This window comes from Ceratotherium simum, chromosome 14 (genome assembly GCF_057802395.1).
Source record: "Ceratotherium simum simum isolate JZ-2026a chromosome 14, ASM5780239v1, whole genome shotgun sequence".
Lineage (NCBI taxonomy): Eukaryota > Metazoa > Chordata > Mammalia > Perissodactyla > Rhinocerotidae > Ceratotherium > Ceratotherium simum.
Window position 1 is genome coordinate 32,925,353 of NC_141913.1, and position 19,454 is coordinate 32,944,806.

Consider the following 19,454-nt stretch of genomic DNA (forward strand, 5'->3'; position numbering starts at 1 on the left):
AATATCCACGTCATGCAGTCACCAAGCATGTGGAGTCAGATTCCATTCCGTTCTGCCATATGCCGTTCTTGACTACCCTGTTGATAGAGACAAAAGTGATGCTTACTGAATTTAAAAAGTGCTTATAGACCAGGCTGCAGGGGACCTAATCCACGTGGTCCCCCACGATTCCTCATCCTCTGTTCCCCGCCTCCCCCAGCAGCATTAGTTAGTGTAGCACCTTGTGAGATTTTTCCAGAGACCTTTTACAATACACAGTATTTTGGCATTTAGCTGTTGCAACCAAATTTGAAATTGGTCAGACTTTTAAAAAAGTGCAATTGCCTTCGTTATAAGAAGACGACTCGGAATACAACTTTTGCCTTTGAAGATGAAGAAAAATGATTTCTAAACTGAAAATGAAAGATAAATTATCTTTTTCAAAAAACATATAATTACCACCTCTCAATTCTATAGGCTCATAGTTATAATACGTGATGTGATTTTGAATTAATGAGACTGATATTTTTATAATCAGATTAAAGTTCATGCACTCAGGTGAACATTGTTCTTAAAGTAGTCTCCATATACCACTATTGAACTTATAGCTATTCACAAGGTGCTCAGATATTTCAGCATCTCCCTTTTTGAACTTATCTTCAGATCCAGTCACAAAATACAGAAAACATAAGCCTCGTGGAATTTATTGTGTTTTAAATTGTTGATTGCCCTATCCAATGATCATATTTCAAACAACATACCTCATACTTTATGGAAATTTCCTAAGAGAATATCTAAGATTGTTTTCAGCAAAACACTTTAATCTAGGTATGTAGGATAATGGGCCCATTGGTACCTACTGAGAACATCTAAGGTGAGGAGTCTAGTAAAAACAGCTCAGAGGAGGGAGATCGGAAGAAATCCTGAAATTTACCTAAGACCAGATTTACAGTCCTTAGCTCCTGAAAAAGTGGAACATTCCTAAATTTAGTCTTATTCCTGGACTTTGTGGTTCAAAGCTCTCTAGAAAATTCTGTGGGCCCCTTTGAATTTCGGTGACTGAGACTCACGGCACTTTCCAGATCTGGTCTCTGTGAGTGGCTCATAGCCTGTCTCCTGCAGCATGCTGGTACTGCTCCGGCCCATTGCTCTTCTGACTTCCCTCAGCACTGCAGAAGTGATGTGTAGCTTCCCAAGGTCTTCATTTGGAAAGAAAGAAAACATAACTTGCAGTGGGATACACAATTCCAATGTTTGTTTAAAACTCAGTCCCATTACTTGGAACCATTAAGAATTACTTGTCCCAAGAGTTGTAATAAAATTAAATTAAATTCTTTTTCCAACATATACATGACCCTGATTATATGAACAGAGTGGCAAAATACGCCAGAATGTGAACCAAGCAGGTGCCGATGAAGACAATTCACGCTGCTCTTCCGTTTAGAATACTGTCCCCAGTCTTCCCCTTAAAGGCCCCTGTCAGTTTGTCCCTCCTGTCAGAGCTTCCTTGGACCATGCCACCACACAACCACCTCTTCCATTATCTGTGATACTCAACTGACAATTACTCATCCACTTGTCTGTAACTTCTGCTATGTTGTCAGCTAAAATATCTATTTAAAACTTTTAATGTTCCTTAAGTTCTTCACTGGTTTGTCTTGACGCCCTGAGTCCCCCGATTAGAAAGTATGCTTCTTCAGAACACAAATCATGTCTAGCCTTCTCTATATGCCCTATACCTCTAATAGGTTTAATGTTACTAGTTCATTGACTATTTTGATGAGGTTTCCTGGCATGGACTTGCTTATCTTATAGGTGTAAAAATCCCATTTCTGAAAGCACTACAGTTTTGTGAATACTCTCCTTTCTTTTATCTTATTTTCTCTTTGGACACTTAAAGTTTTGGAAGAAATCTCTGAGTTTGGGAGAAAGGGACAGGCCTTAGTTCCCGAAGCTCTCGTTTAGTCTGTACTTGAGCTGAACAGACATCCTAGAATCATAAACACACAAATTGAGTGTGTAGCAAATTCAGGGCCTAAAATACAAGTTGAAATTTAACCAAAATAATGCTAATTCTTTTTTTTTTTCAGTATCTTTCTGAAAGTATGTATCAGCAGATCAGACTGAAAACAAATCTTGAGATTTTGGATGACTACAAGTTACACAATATGACTGCTATGAAAATTAACACTAGTTTACATTAACAAAAATACTGTCTAAATCACACCTTCCTGTATTCTGCACTCATCAGCTCACACCTGGAGTACAGTGTTCAGTACTTGATAAAATATTTAAAGGAATTATTGATACATTAAGGCAAATCACAGAGGAATGGCCAGGATGATAAGAAGCTTAGAAACCAAGTTACATAATTAAGAGTTACAGGAGGTGAAAATGTCAATAAAAGAGAAAGCTAAGAAAAATAAGATAAAAAGGAATACCTCAAATATTTGAAGCACTAATATGTGGACAGAGCACTGCTCATGTTGTAAAAACTGTAATTAATCATTGTATGTTAAGAGAAGATTCAAAGAGAGGTTGCCTGACAAATTGAGCTGTGCACGATGGGACCAGATGAATCTAGGGGTAGGAATCCCATAGCGGAGCTGTTCAAACGGGTGTTAAAGAAACACCTGCTAAGGATCCTAAGAAGGGCTTCTAATTCTTCAGACAAGGTGGCCGTTGAGGTTGTTTCTCTGCATCCTGAAATGTAGATGCAGCAGTAAAAGAATCAGAAAGGGGACTTCACTCCCAAAATAAAACTCAAAGTTATCATTAAAATAGTCAATGCTTTCAAGAAATTCTAATTTTTTAATATGTTAAAAAAAAATGTTTGGGGCCGGCGGGGTGGCGCAAGGCGTAGAGTGCACGCGCTCCACTGTGGCGGCCCGGGGTTCCCCGGTTCGCATCCCCGGTGCGCACTGACGCACTGCTTGGCAAGTCATGCTGTGTCGGCGCCCCATATAAAGTAGAGGAAGATGGGCACGGATGTTAGCCCAGGGCCAGTCGTCCTCAGCAAAAAAAGAGAAGGATTGGCAGATGTTAGCACAGGGCTGATCTTCCTTACAAAAAAAAAAAAAATGTTTGTTGAGGTCTGCATACAACATAGAGCAAACTTACAACATCAGAGCAAAAAAGATAGTGTCTTCCCACGGTATGTTTGGCCTCACTGTGCAGTAACTGTATCACAGTCTCCAGCTATGCAGGACAACCTAGTCCACTGAGATAATCGTCAAGGAGGCTTTTAAAATGGATTGGTGTGGGATTAATGCCTATGTTTCTTTCCTTGTTCACGTGCTGTGCTAAGCACATGCCATCAAGGCCAGGGAGATAAAGTGAACCTTATTCTTTGAAATCACAAGCAACGTTAATTCTCATATAGCACCTGAGAATAAGGGGAGAAACCTGCCATTTCCCACGTTTGTTTTTATTTTAGAAAAGTTCATCTAATTTAACTGCCATCTGACTTTTATTTTCCTCATGAAGGGGTGCCAGAAATGATAAGGATACGATAAGACAAAAGCCACTTCCAGCCTCATTGTCTCTTTGTGTTAACAAAGTCTCATAAAAGCAGATGGATAGCCCCGGCCAACTTCTTTCTATGATCAGCCAAAGATAAACACTCTATACCTTATCAGCTGAAAAGGAAATTCTTCATTTTTATCAGAGAAAATACCGTAGTCGCTTAGTTTGGAATAAAAATCGATGGCTCTGTTTGGAATTGTTTTAAAAAAAATCTTTTTCTTTCTTTTCATTAAAGTGAAGAGAAACAACTAGATCTCCCAATTATTTCCCTCCCATATAAATCCTGAGTTAAACAGCAAATGCTAACTCTTGGCTAACAAACTGAATGAAGATGAAAGTGTAGATTGTATAGAAGCTATCAGGAATTTTAATGAGATCATAAAACTAAGTTTCCTCATTATAATCATTTCAAATGAGTCATAAAAAGTTTGTATTCCAAGTTTATACCCAAAGTCTTACCTAATATAATGCACCCGGCTAGCTCACACGGTACTTTTTCCCAGACCTCAGCCCCTTTCATCCTTCCCAGTCTCCACAGATCCTATCTCCACTACCCTTCAGTTCAGTGATCCTCTGTCCTTTTAATTTTGTATTTTTATACCAGTCATTTGAAAATTATATATTGCATTGCCCTAGTATTTAACTTTTGACATGGGCCCCTCCTGTTTACTTGAATGGCCTATAATATTCTCAAGACTGGAAGCTATGTTATCGTAGGGCACCATTTTGCACCCAGAGGTGGTCTATGAGTGAGCAAATGATACTAAAAGCATTGAACACATCTGTAAAATTTTGTATACTGAGGTAGTGGGTGATTCTGAGCTAAAACTCAGGTAGCCTGACATGAGACGAGAGTCTTTCCCCTTTATCACCTGTATCCATTGCATCTCATTCCAAGCTATTGGCCTTTTGGGGGAAGGCCTGAAGAGTTATTTAACATATATAATGCCTTAGTTTCTCTCTCATCCTTATTCTTTGCATTTTAAAGGAGATGGAGAAAGGAATTCATCATTTCCTGGAAAAAAATTAATGATGGAATTTCAGGTGTTATAATTATTGGGGAGATAGTCTTGGTCAAATGAGGCCTTTCTTAAATATCATAAGTTGTATAAAAGTATAAACAACTGCCAACTCTGCTTATGTAAAGCCAGTCTCTCCAGGGAGTGCTGGGATGGTGATAATGCTATAGTCCAAGCAAACCTGGCTCCTCTGCCCTTAGGACACCCATACTTGGACATAAATGTATGTCATCTATGTCATGCTCACCATTATTTCCCCCAAAGCTAACAGGCACATTCTGGCCTTCTAGCCCCTGCATTTTGGCTTTGTCTAATGTAATATAGTGAAAGAGAAGCTATAGACAAAGAAAATTATTCAAATTCTCTATTTGTCTATTAAGTATTACTAATACAATAGTTATAGTTTGTAATTACTAAATCTAAACTAATGTTGTAGAAATATGTAGCAATCATAAAAATGTTGATAATAATTTCCTGTCTAATCACTTTCTGTGGTTTTGCAAGTACAATTTGTGCTCGAGCTCTCTATTTAACAATGTAAGAGAAACAAGAAGGAATGCAAAAGGAGCAGAGAAAATGCCCAGTCTTTAGGGAGATGAAAATTTAAGGAAGTCTCATGGCAGTAAAACACATGAGACAAATGGAAAAGAAAAGCAGTGTATCATTCTATGCCCAGTTGTATACACGCATAATAAGATCAGAGTGATTCAAATATGGGAGATGACTGTGAACAAAACTAATTAGTGAGAATTATTGAAAAATCTCTTGGAAGACAAGGGTTTCAGCTGTCACTGCTATCTTATTTCTATCCAATTGCTTTCTATAATTATTTTCTTAAATATTGGTAGTAATGGCAATAAGAATGATTATAGTTATAATATTGATAGCTGACATGTTTGGAACTTACTATATGACTGGCACTGATCTGAGTACTTTATGTATATTAAAAGACTTAATTCTTTATAACAACCCTACCTACATATTAAGTACTTTTATCAGGCCCAATTCATAGACGAGGAAATTGAAGCAGAGAGGGGTTAGGCAACTTGCTTATGGTCACATAGCTATTAAAACTCATGGCCCTCACCTGCTATATAATAGTGCCTTTTTCATCTATCCAATATTTTCCCCTTTCTTTTATACATATTTATTGAGTGTATACCTAATCATTTATTCTTATTCATATCTTAATAGCAGAAAAGAATTGAAGAAAAGTAAAGACCAGCTTACAGTGAACTTAGAACTTAGAGTATAGTCAGATATTAAACAATCAAAATACAAATGGTCTCATTTTATCAATGACTGATTATAAAATAGAGTCAAGGATTCTTCCAGGAACCGTAGTTTGGATGCATTATCTCTTGCCAGCTTGATTGCCAGATATTAACCTACCTAAAATGTTTCCCAAGTTTCTGAGCACCCATAGCTGCTACCACAGGTAGGCTCAAGACCAGGCTCCTGGTGTCTATGTGTTTTTGTTGCTACCTCTTTTGATGATGACAATCCTTCAGTTATCACCACTGGGCCACCAACGCCTTAATCCACCCAGTAGGCCAGATCATTCCATTAATCCCACAACTTTTGGCAAAGTCTTGATAAGGAAAGCAGGTATAACATAGAGAACTATTTCTAGTTGAAATGGCAGTATTTGGACTTTTGAAGGCTGCCTTCCTATCTAATACTCCACTCCATGCAAACTCAGCTTATAACTCCCAGAAATGCCCAAGCTCTCTTGTGTCCTATAATCCAGGCCCAACTAACATGATGTCTCAGAAAGAAGACAATGTTTCTTCTTCATTCTTGTCTAAGACCTGTCTCCCACGTTCTCATGTCCTTTCACAGAATCAGTTCCTTCTGCTGATGATGAAAAGTTAAAAACTCCCACTTCCATGAGTTATTGTATTGGCCTAGAACCTTCATTAGGACAATTAAATTATATCAAAATATAATGGACTAATCTATTATATCTAACACATTATAAATTAGTCAGTTTTATAATATAACATCATTAGTTCAATCCAGATACTTTTTCTAACTCTTCTCTCATGTAAGGTAAAGCTCATGACTTTCAGCAACCTGGAGGGATTGGGCTGGATGGGCAGGGATGTCAGCTCTATTTTTTCCTGCTCAAGAAAATAAGAACTTACATGTATTGGTCAGGCAAGGGCAAGAAAGAGATGGTACCTCAAAAAAGGTAATTAAGGAGTGTTTAATCAAGACTATTTACAAAGTTGAGCAGTATTAAAGAAGACCAATAAGGAATGGTACAGCTATTGACAGCAAGGGAGCCATTACAAGTGGAGAATGCTGTTATGGACCCAGTGAGAACTGTAGGTGTAGGAGATGCTCATCCTACAGGAGACAGAAACTCAGCCATTGCTGCACAACCACCCACAGCAATGGAGAAAACTAAAGGAATAAATACCGCAAATTCTTTCTTCTCTCTCCTTCTGGGAGAGTACGTCTCCTTGGCTGAACCCAACCAGAAGCAAAGGGCAAGGGGCCCAGTTGATGAAGCCTATAAAGGTGAGCACTGAAAGAGGGCTGGAGAGTGATCTGGGACAGCCAACAGAGAATGTCCACTAACACACATCACTCAGTGTGACCAGTACATCCGTTATAATACAAAGCAAGTATAGATCTATGCAGAATTATACAGAATCAAACAGAATTAAAGACCACAGAGGCACGGCTCTGCTAAGAGGTTTTCTGAGAATAAAAAGCAATAATTTACCTTAAAGGTAAATTCTATTATACATTTAAATTTAATTTGCTTAAGAGAATAAACATGCTTGTAAATTTTAGTTAGAGTTGTTATTATTATTTTTTTTTTATCTATCACTTTTCACAAAAGGATCTTAGATTTAACAGCACATTCTTATAAAATGACAAAAAAAAAAACAGCCAAAACTGAAGTGGGTGTGGTAATTCTAACAGAAAAATCTCAGCTAAGGACACTTGTTGAAATTTTGCATGGATTTTACTTCAAGGCATCCAGGAAAACTAGAAATCTGATGAGTTATTGATCTTATATTATAAAAAGAGAATTAGTTTGTGATGAGAAATAGCTTCTTGCCTTATGATTTTTAATCAGGAGCAAGATCAAAGCAATGACTTAGAAAAGCACTGGGTAGCAATGTTTTTAATTAGAGGAAACAAGATAGCAGGAAGGACGACTACCTGGCCGTGGTGGGGGATGGGCGGTGTTATGTCAGCGATACACTTGATCTTCAATAGTGTTGGGGGCAGGGAAAAGGAGAAGTACAGGTCAAGTAATGTATTGAATGGAGATGAGATTTGGTAATTTAGTGGCAATAGAGGTTGAGAGAGGGGGAAAACCTTGCAAATACTTATACTTAAGTAGGCAGGATAAGGAAGATGATACAACGAAGAGGGAAAGAAATCTTCTGTAATACGAAAGAGATGAGTTCATTTGGAGAAGTAAGCAGCGTAAAGCTATACTCATCCATTTTCTTTAATGATATTGATGGAAAGAGCTAGCAAAGAATTCTATCTTAGATGGACAGATATCTAAAATAGTTTTATCTGTGGTACCAGAAATCAGGCTTTTGATAGACATCGACAGCTGCATTCACCCTCTTCCTCCTATCCCCATTCAAAATTCCTCAAGAAAGGGCTGTAAAGTGTGTTGAAGACTAAATGCACACCTACAACAAGGGCACACTCAGTGTGAAGCTGCTTAGAATAAGACCTGCCTTTTACATGCCTCAGGACGAAGGAATAGAATTGTTGGTGGAGGCAGGAAACCACCCGTGTATTGTAAGCAACCAACAAATATTTGCTGACTGAGTGAATGAGTGAATGGATTCTGAATTGTGGAGACCTAAAAAGAGTATCAATCTGACAACAATGTTTTATATTTGTAAAAGGTGTCAAAATAGCAGTGACAAGTCTGTTTTATTAAACAAATACTTTATACTTTGTGCCGGGAACAGTATCATGAGCTAGGGATACTGCGTGAACAAGGAAGATCAAATTCCTGCCCTCGTGGATCTGGGATTGCAGAGATACACTTACTTTTGCAAGTGCCTCAACTCTAGAGCCAAATGTTACTGATGAGTGGACAAGGTGAATAGAATGAAGTAGCCGGATAAATTCTAGCTCTGATTAAGGCACAAAGGGAGGAAGGTAAAATAATATTTATTGGACTTCTTCAAAGGCTGGGGTAGTGCACCTCAAGAGAAACACAAAGGATAATTGGAACAGAAGTTTTAGCCAGAAAATACACTGACTACACTCTGAGCTCCATGAGAACAGAGACCACGTTGTGTCTTATTTTGTGCACTTAATGCCTTGTAGATCCTCAGTAAATATTTGTTTTTGAATAAAATAAAGAACATGCAGGGGCTGGCCCGGTGCGTGGTGGTTAAGTTTGCGTGCTCCACTTTGGTGGCCCGGAGTTCACAGGTTCAGATCCGGGCACGGACCTACGCACTGTTTGTCAAGCTGTGCCATGGTGGCACCCCATGTAAAGTAGAGGGAGATGGGGCACAGATGTTAGCCCAGGGCTAATCTTCCTCAAAAAATTAAAAAAAAAATAATAAAGAACTTGCATTTGTATGAAACGAGCAGTTAAAATATTTAGAAAAAATAAAAATTAGTAAAAGGTGGCATTTTTACTCAATATTCAAACAACAATGTGGTGTTTTTGTAAGAACTGATAGAAAGATTAGTGGAATAAAACAGATAATCTTGTACCATATATACAAATTATGAAATATATACAAGGTAACAGAAGCATCACATTACTTCCAACCTAACATTATTTAGGGGAATAATCAAGGCATCATGACATCTTATACCATTAAAGGATTTTAGGACAAATTTAAAATGTTGAAGAAAAAACATAAAATTCAGAGAAAAAAAATTGAAGTGAATATTTAACACGACTGTTCTTTATGGTTCACATTAACCCAGGGCCCCTGTGAAACTGGCCTGACTTTCACAAATTACTTTTTACTATTTCAATTTTGCCTCTGGCTTATAGCATTAGAAATAAGCGATCTGTAAGAGTTATGACCACTAGAGGGGAAAGGCATAAAATAGTCTAAGATGTCCAAAACATTAGATTCCTTTTGTCTAAGCCATTCGTGAAATCTAAATCATTAGTAGTTGAGTTTTGAGAAACATATGGACCATCAAATTTCCCCTGAAACAGAGTGACCAAATTTAGAGCTTGACAGAGTCAAGTTCATTTGGAGATGGGACTTATTGCTGTTGTTTTATTGAGAAATACTTTCACTACTTTTTTTTCCCAAAAAACTTTCTTGAACACCTTAAAAATTCACTTAGATATGAATATGTTATTCATTGATTTAAAAAAAATTAATAAACTGCTACTGTATGCAAAGTTCTGAATTAGTTACTGGAGTTATGGAAATAAACAATAGCTAAAACATCTAAAAATTCCTCCCACAAAGGATTTTAACATCCAGGGAGAGTTTTTAAGCTCTGAGACCCTGTCCAGGCAATCACTGACATCTCCTTGGGTAACTGGAGTAATATATTAAACACAACTTCCAAACCAGCCTTTCTTCCAATATGTGCTTAAGCTTTAGAAACAGTCTCACGTACCTTAAATAGATAATGCAGACCTACTGAAACCTCGCAGTTGCACACTTATACATCCCTCCTTCCATGGCAAAACCTTCTAAAGCTGCTCTTTTGCAAAGTTTTCTATGCGCACTAAAATAATCTCTTAATATTTATCAGTGGCTTACACCTTTGATGTGACCGCACTTCAACACTGTGACCACACGGTGCTTTTTGTCCAGTAGTAGAGGTCATTTTAATGATGATACAGAAGATTTTGTTTAGTCTACAAATTTCTGGCCTAACTTCTCTATTCACCTAGTCTTAACTGTAATTGTTGACAACAACAATCATAAGCTACTGTGTTTCAACTCTGGGTATATATTGTCTCCATCCATTGGCCAACTTCTCATTTATCTAGCTTATAGCTTTAGAAATAAGACATCTGTAAGAGTTATGACCACTAGAGGGGAAAGGCGTAAAATAGTCTAAGATGTCCAAAACATTAGAGTCATTTTGTCTAAGCGAGTCAAGAAATCTCACTTATATTCTCGTTTATCTTATCCATGTGGTCTTCCATTTTCTTTTATGTATTTACTCTTCATAAACAGCCAAATCGGTATTATACTTTATTAACTAGTCTGTCCTTTTCAACTTTTCAAAAACATAAAAATCTATATCTCACCAGAAAAGATAGTAAAATAAGATTACAATGACTATGCATCAATGGGAACAGGAAAATTATAAGCACTGAAGATTGGAGATTCATTTTTTAGTAACATTCATCCTTGACACTTTCTTCTTCTTTTTTACTAAGAACTCTTCCTTTTAAAATTCCTTACACTGAAATTTTACCCATCATTTCAATGATGAGTGTGACTAGAGGAGTAAGTGTCACATTTATACTAATCATTTTTCTTTTTGGTTAATTTCATGATCGTATTCTGCTGGGGAGAATGGGGAAGTAGGATGGCTGAAGAGGAGATACATAACACTAAGGACTTACCAAGTGCCCATGATAATGTCTAATGAGCCTTAGATTTTAAAGAGTATGAGTATGAAAGTTCTTATAAACATACTCTTAAGAAGGAAGAAAATTAGTAAATGATGTTTATATTTTAAGGCAAATACAAAAAATATCATAAAGTGTTTGCTAGTATAAAAAAACACTATTCAATAGATATTAACTCCAATAAGTATATGTTACTTCTAATTATAAGAATAAATTAAGGGTAATCATTGCCTGATTTCATGAAATTGTTTCATGAATATGCTAATCCTACGGTTATAAAGTTTACTATAGAGTCCATTTGGTTATGAGACATTGCTTCCTTGTAAACAATCATTTAATCTCCTCCTTAATGCCTATAGAACAAATAAAAATTTCTCAGCCTACTCTAGGATCTTTCATAAACTGAACACAATCTTTTCTCCGTAAATTTCTTTATAACTTTAGTTTACAAAACTGTAGAGAGAAGATAGAAGAAAATAAAGGGGAGGAAAGGAGAAAAAGAATAATAAAGAACAAAAAACAAGAAAAAGAACACTATTCTGTGATGGTGTCCAAACCCACTATGTGCATTCTCACTCTTGTGTTTTAGTTCATTTAATTTTTTGTCTGACCATCCACCCTCATTCTTCACTGTTTAAAATCCTCACTTTTCTTCAGATTCCAGATCAAAATGTTCCTTCTTCATGGAAACTTTCAAATACATTAAACTAATGTAATGCTTAATCTAACATGAAACAATATCTTTATTTACTCTTCTTCTTAGTATTTAATTCAACAAGTAAATGATTACTTAATATATGCCAAGTGATGGTTAAGCCTGAGAACAGAATGTTGAGGAGGATAGAAGTAACCCCTACCCTGATTTAACTTAGTGTCTGTCTTCATCATATTTGTCTTATTTTAGACTGAAAATTACCTAAGGGACAGAATTATTTCTTACAATTCGTTATACTTTATGAAGCGCAGAAGATGTTTACTTAATACGTAGATGAACCATAGCAATAAATAAAATCCCCCAAAGTTGTGCTAGAACAAGGGTCAGCAAAGTTTTTCTGTCAAGGGCCAGAGCAAATATTTTCAGCTTTGCCAAACACATGGTCTCTGAAACAACTAGTCAAATCTGCCATTGTACTGTGGAAGCAACCACAAATAATATGCAAGTGAATGGGCATAGCTATGTTCCAATAAAACTTTATTTACTAAAATAGGCAGCTTACCTAATTTGACCCTCAGGCTGTAGTTTGCTGAGCCCTGTGCTACGAGATTCTTCTTGCCCTAAGTTGGATTTCCTTGAAGCAGAGCCAGAGACAGAGATTTGAGTTCATGAGTAAAACCTATAAGGGAGGGAGGAAAGCAGGATAGAGAAAGCAGCAGAACAAGGATGTGATCTCAGGAAAGGCTAGCCTTGCCTCACCCATCGTGGGGAGGGGAGTGCCTCTGGAGCAGAACCCTGTAGGAATATTTCCTCTTTCTTCTGGCAGAGGAATAGGCTTTTGTACCCACCCTCCTCCTATGGACTGCTGGGGGGAGGGAGCAGGTGCAGGGCATCCTTGAGCTCCCTGTCCAGAAGGCTCCTGTCAGTCAAGGATAATTCTCCAGAAACGGGTGCAGCTCACACATTGATGATGAGTATAATTAGTGTAAATACATTGGAGGACAATTTGATTATCTAAAAATTAAAACTTAGAAACCTTTTCATCCCGGTGGAAGAATGCATGCCATGTGTGGTCTCAAGGCCCCTCCCTTTCCATGTGGACTCTCCAGTAGGGTAGCTGGACTCCTTATGTGGAAGTTCAGGGCTCCTCAAAGCACACTAGCAGAAACTTGCAGGCCTGCTAGAGATGTAGGCCCCAAATGAATGGGCCCAGTGTCACTTCTGCTGTCTTATATCTATTGAAATGTGCCCCGGGCTCAGCCAGATTCAGTGGAAGGGTATGAGTCCCCATCCGTCCCTGGAGGCTTGGTCACTGGGGCCTTCTTTGAAGACTAGGTAGTGCAGGTGCCCTACTGGCCTTTGTGTGATCTGGTCTCTGTCTACCCCATCCTTCACCTCCGCCTCTCTTGGTCCAGCCCCACTGAGAGTGGCAAACAGTTAGCCATTGATGATTAAGTAGCTAGGAACTAAAGTTTTTTTCCTTTTTGCAATTACTTCTTGTAGCTTTTAGTTGTTCCCCTGCCCATTGTTAACTGTGATGTTTAGGCAATATGCTATCTGACTCCCACTAGATAACATCTCCTTGAAGCCTGGATCACCATGGTAATGGATGTTTGAACTGTTTCTCAGGAATTAGAGCCCCTTGTCCACTTCAGGCCGGCTGAGACCACCAACCCATCAACTGGGCCCGCACAGATGTCCGATAAGTGACCTTGTGACGTCAAGAGGCTAAAAACTCCACCCTCAGGTCATGCCAACGCCACCATTTTGTGAACATGTGTCCTATGAAGAGGCATGAAGTCCGACTACACTTGCGCAGATCATCAATTACCTCACCTCTCCTCACCTCCAATCATCTGTCTCCACATTTCGGAAGACCTTGCTCCCTACCCCATAAACATCCCTGAGTCCCTATTTTCAGGGAAGCAGATTGGAGACTCATTCTCCCGTTTCCTCACTTGGCTGCCTTATGATTAAACCCTTTCTCTCTGCAATCTCGTTGTCTCGGGGATTGGCTTTCTGGGCAGCGGGCAAAACGAACCTGGTTCGGTAACACCACCACTATACTTTGATGAGCCAGTGGTCCCCCAGAGGCACAATATTTATACTTGGCAGTCCCTCTGTGGGAGCAGATCTTCCCCAGACACCAAGATGGTTCAGTCCTCACTTCATTCAGGTCACTGCTCAAGGCTCACCTAAAATAACACTTCCTCTTGTCACAGTCTATGTCCAAGGCCTGCTGTATTTTTCTTCATAGCACATTTCCTTACTTGACTTATGTATTTATTGTCTCAGCCCCACTGGAATGTAAGCACCACAAGATCAGGGAGTTTGACTGTATTTTGTCTGTTGCTGCATCCTCGTTGTAGAAGATACCTGGCCCATTGTAGTTGCTCAAAAAACACTTGTCAACTTAGATAAATTTAAAATTGTGCATAGTATTTTATGCAGAAAAATTCCATTTTAAGCATTTGTCCTCAGAGAAGAATAGAATAAGTACATGTGTAAACACAGTTATTAATATTGGTGTTGTTTACAATATATCCTTCATTTACAGTCAGGGTTTATTTATTGGTGTCTCCAATGATAAAATAATCAATAACTAAACAAATTATTTGTATGCTTATTTATTGACATTGAAAGCTACATCTCCAAAACATGCTTTAGAATAGAAAAGGCACATCAAAAAAGAGCATGTTTAATACTATCTATATAATTTTCACATATATATGCGCAAACACACACACACACACACACACACACACACACACACACGGAGAGAGAAATGCCTGGAAGGATGATTAGCAAAATAGCGATTAACTGTGTGATGGGTTTTGGGTGATTTTTTACTTTCTCTGTGATTGTTTTCTTTGCTGATTTAATTTTATTCATGAGTATATGATATATATGCCACAAAATACAAACAATAAATTCACTTAATTTGAGTAAAAGTTAGTCCAATTTAACTCGAACTTTCTCTATGAAGACTGTTGCATTTTAAATCAGCTCCAAACAATTTAATAATTGAATGTTTTTTATTGTCTTTTATACCTTTTTGTTCACTTCTTTTTTTTTTCCTAAAATAACGCCTTATACTTCTAGATTATAACAGAGAAGTTTTGCTGAAAATTAGCCTTTGTTTGGGATTAAATAGTGAAAGCTTGAATATTTATTAGAGTAGTGAATAAAACTGACCATGAAAATTTATTAACCATGACCTTTTTATTAAAGGAAGACTCATCACCCACCCTTGCCTCTACAAAGCGCCAGATAGAAAAACATAATTATATGATGGCTTTACAGAAGCATTTTATTGAGAAATCAGAGATTGATAGAAAAAAAAGTTATCAAATTGGGAGGACCCTCATCTGCATCTTCCCACCTCCACTCTTTCACATATGTTCTTTCTCCTCCTCTCTACCCTGTACTCCTTGTTTCTCCCATCCTTCTACCTGAAAATATCCCTCTCTAGCCTTTTCAAACTACTTTGCCCCATGGTGACATCTCACTGACTTGAATTCTTAAATTATCACTTGATACTCACCCATGCTTTGATGGTGCTGGACGCTCAGCAGCATTTTGTAAATAATTGTTGAATTCAGAACCTGCTCTGTATGGTTTTCCAGATTTCTGGATTGGCCAGTACTACTGCTCACATATAAATCAGAATAGCTTTGCATTTAGCTATGGAAATGCCTTGTGTTTTAGATATGGGTGCATTCATTACACTTTCTCTGAAAGACAACTCACCTTTGCGTCCTATAGCCCTTGACGAAACATTCACAGTAATAAGATGTTTTGTGATTTCAATGAAATAATATATGTGACACCCTACCCAGTAAACGGGAAGCTCTTAGTAGATGTTAGTTACATGTTTAGCTTTCTCTCCCCCTCCCAGACTTGTATTTCATAAAGCACAGTTGAAACTCTCTGAATATTGATATAAATTTCCAGAAGTTTTAAATAATACTGGCTCTATTTTTACCAATAGTAACATAGAACAGAAGAAAGATCTTGAAAATTCTGTATCATAAATAGGTAAGCATGAGAATTAGTTAACACCAGATATGAATATTAGCTCATTTATATTTTAATTCCAAAGAACAATTTGGGGTGAGCTTTGACTGGTTTTTAGTCACCACAGGAAACTTTCTTGGCCTCACTCAGCAGTGACAGATACTTCATCATATATCACAGTAAATGTGAACTTATGGTTGGAGATCAGAATGAATGTTATTCCAAGGAACAGTGGTTGAATTGGCAAATTACTCTCCACCATAAATAGAGTAACCTTGGAAAGTTATTGAGCCATAAAATTCACATCACAAAGACATTTGATACTTGAAAAAGGATCCTGCATTAACCAGCAAAAGGGGGCCATCAGTCTTTTTGATAGATGGGTAGAGATTAATCCTGTTTGCTGGCTCACAGCAAATCATGTAATGCTTATTTTCTCCTACACCAAAATACTACTCCCCAAATGTCAGACATCCTCTTTAAACATAGATTAATATTCTTCAACCTTCCATGGCTACTTGTACGCTCATTCTTATTTCAGCTATAATAACCATACCCTATTTTGAATATGTCATCTTTCAGGCCACTTTAAGAGGACTGTTGTGTAGTAGACTTTAGTACATCTAAGTGAATTGTATTTACAGCTTATTTATGTGTGCTGTTGCGAAATTTATTTTTTCCTCTGATATATTTGAATAGATTCTATTAAAAATGCAAAGAAGTTCAACCCAATATGAGGCTAAACAATTAATGTTAACCATCGTTTATCTCTAGGTAGGTAACAAAAAACTATCAAGTTTCATTTTTCATTTTCTTAGGTTTTGAACGTTGATATTATTATTACCCAGAAGCAATAATTTATAGTTAAAATTATGTCACTATGCTGGTAAATATAAATGTTATAAATATTAATTAAAACTGCATTTGTACATTCAAGGGGATTGTATACTTCAGACGCAATTCTCATAAATAAACGTACGGTTTAGCTTGAGAAAATATTTTCACAAGTGGTTCCATTTAAATTTTCTCAACACGGAAACATTGTAAGTCTTGTGCTTTTTTTTCTCATGTACTAGCTTCCCAACATGCAGCAAATAAGGTTGCCTAATGTGTTTCGAAAACAACTAAATTGAAAATTCAAATAGCTCTTTGCATTTTTTTTCTCATGTATGTTGGAAGTGGTCTAACGTCTATGAATTGCTACTACACGAATATCAGTATCATTTATTTGATAATTAATCACATATACATACTATTTGGCGTATTATGTTGTCTCTAACGAAATAAATGTTGCTCTTTAACTTTCCTCTTATCTCTACAAATGCAAGTACAATTTATCGTGCAACTTTATAATCATCAATGTTGGTCATAGTTTGTTAAAGCTGGGGAGAACAACTCTCAAGTTTATCAAATACCTTCATTCTCTAGATATTTGCCAACTTCAAAAAGTTTAAGTGACTTACATAACATCGTCTACATTATTACAAGCAGTTCTAGAAGAAAACGGATATCTAGCTTCTTGCCTGATGCTCTTTCCTGTCATTTCTTTGGCAACACATGTGTGAATTCAGTGGTTAGCTGTGCTTAGGGAGTCTTCGACTTAGGTTCTGAAGAAAACTCACTCAATCCAACCAGAGACCACTTGTCCTTCACAGAAACTTTGCATCTTTCCTCTTTGCCTCTTTTGGCACCATCTCAATACATGAAACACACATACACACACACACACAGTGATATCCAATTGCCATAACTTATTTATAAATTCACCCAAGGAAAATGCACTCACTGGTACAATGCCTACTACTGCCTATGGGCACTTTTGTGAACTCACAAATCTTAACTTTGTTTTATTTTTATGGCTTGGTCATCACTGATTCACTAAAACATTCAAAGTGGCAGGAAATAACTGCAATCAAGGCACAGTAGAACACAGAGTTCCCAATGGTCAATTCCAAGGAGAAAGAGAGAGTCATGGTCAATAAGATTACCTCAGAGTTTTTGTTCTCCACAGTACATAGTGTCCTGTGCATGGTAGGCACTCAAATGTATTTGTTGACTTGGTTTCTATTTGATTTAAACACAAGACTTTTGCCAAACTGTTGACTAAGTGTTCACAATTGCTCATCACTTACCCACTGACTTAACTTGACCAAACTTTAGTCAGACTTTTCTCCTGCCCACAGGTCCCTGAACGTTGGCTTGCCCGTAAGTCTGAGCAAGCACTAAAGTACAGAACATCCCCTCTTAAGAGCTCATTTTGAGGATCAGCTGACAAAGGCTAAAAATATTTCCTTTCAAACCCCCCTGATCATGCTGTCTGTTCATCTCCATTCGTTTGCACATTTTCCCCTCAGAGGTTCCTGTTAGCCCTGCTTGCCCCTCTCTACAAAGAAAAGTCTTTTTCTGTTTGATTTTGACACTCTTACAAATCCTGAGGTTGGAGCGCTAATGCAATAGTCTTTTTTTTTAATAAAATTTATCTTTACCTCAGTCCAGATTTGTTTTGATTTGACATTATTATCTGACTTAGGTCATAGAAGAGGAAATTTCCTTTACTATGTCACATGCCAGTCTCCTATATTTTTGGTGTTAGAAAACCTATACATCAAACAAACATTTATTTTTTATTCTTAATAATTCCTTTAGCATATTCAAGCAATAGTATTGGTGTCAGTGGGTTTGTAATAGAGAACAATGAGGTATTCTGAGCAGCTGTCAGAAATATCATATCCTTAACCATAAAGGTACTGACTGCAGGAAAGACTAATCAGAATTCATATTTTATGTCCAAATTTTACTTTTAAACAGCGATGAGATAGGCTACCTCAGGAAATTCAGCATAGCTGAAATCAGTACAACTTCAGTCTGGTGTCTTAACACCATATGAAATGCACTAAAGATAGCTGCTTCAGAACGATAAGGCTTGAAATATAGTTACTAGTTTGAACTTAATGTATGAAGAATAATAAAACCATTTCACAAAGAAAATAATGTAACAGAAAGTGAGATAAGAAAAGACTATCAATGTATCTGGCTTTAAGGATTCCACATGTCAGAACATTATTATTAGAACAATTGACTATTACATCTTATTTAAATACCACCTTATTTCCAAAGGAGTTATACCAGATATGATTTTCACTTTTCCACTGTAAAATAGTCTTGGACTGTATTCCAAGGCTTCGAAAAAACTTCAGAACTATTTTATAGAGTTATCTCCTTCTTCAAGTGTTAGAAAACGAGGTATGGAAAGGATAAGTTCCTTGGGAGGGAGGATTACAGATTGGGACAGTGCTTGGCAGCCCTTCTTTCACTTGCAACAAGAACCTCAGTTTATCGGAGTTCATCCAATGGAGTCCTCATTTTAATGGAATCTGAATTCTATTATACATGCTTTGTAGAAAGTGGTATATTCTAAAGGATGGAGGATTTGATACCTTGGCTGTATTTTTATTATATTTTAAGAGATAATAGCCAAGAAATATAATGAAATAATGATGGATATAGTTCAACAATTTCAACTTCTCCATCTACAATTTTGGAAAATCAGTCATGGCACAATGAAGGGGACAAAGAAGTTTAAACCCTAGTAGGGCTTTTTGTTTGTTTTTAATTTTTTTATTGAATTGTAATTTACAATAACTAATATACACAGTTCTTAGGCATTATAGGTTACTGAATTAGTTGTGACTCT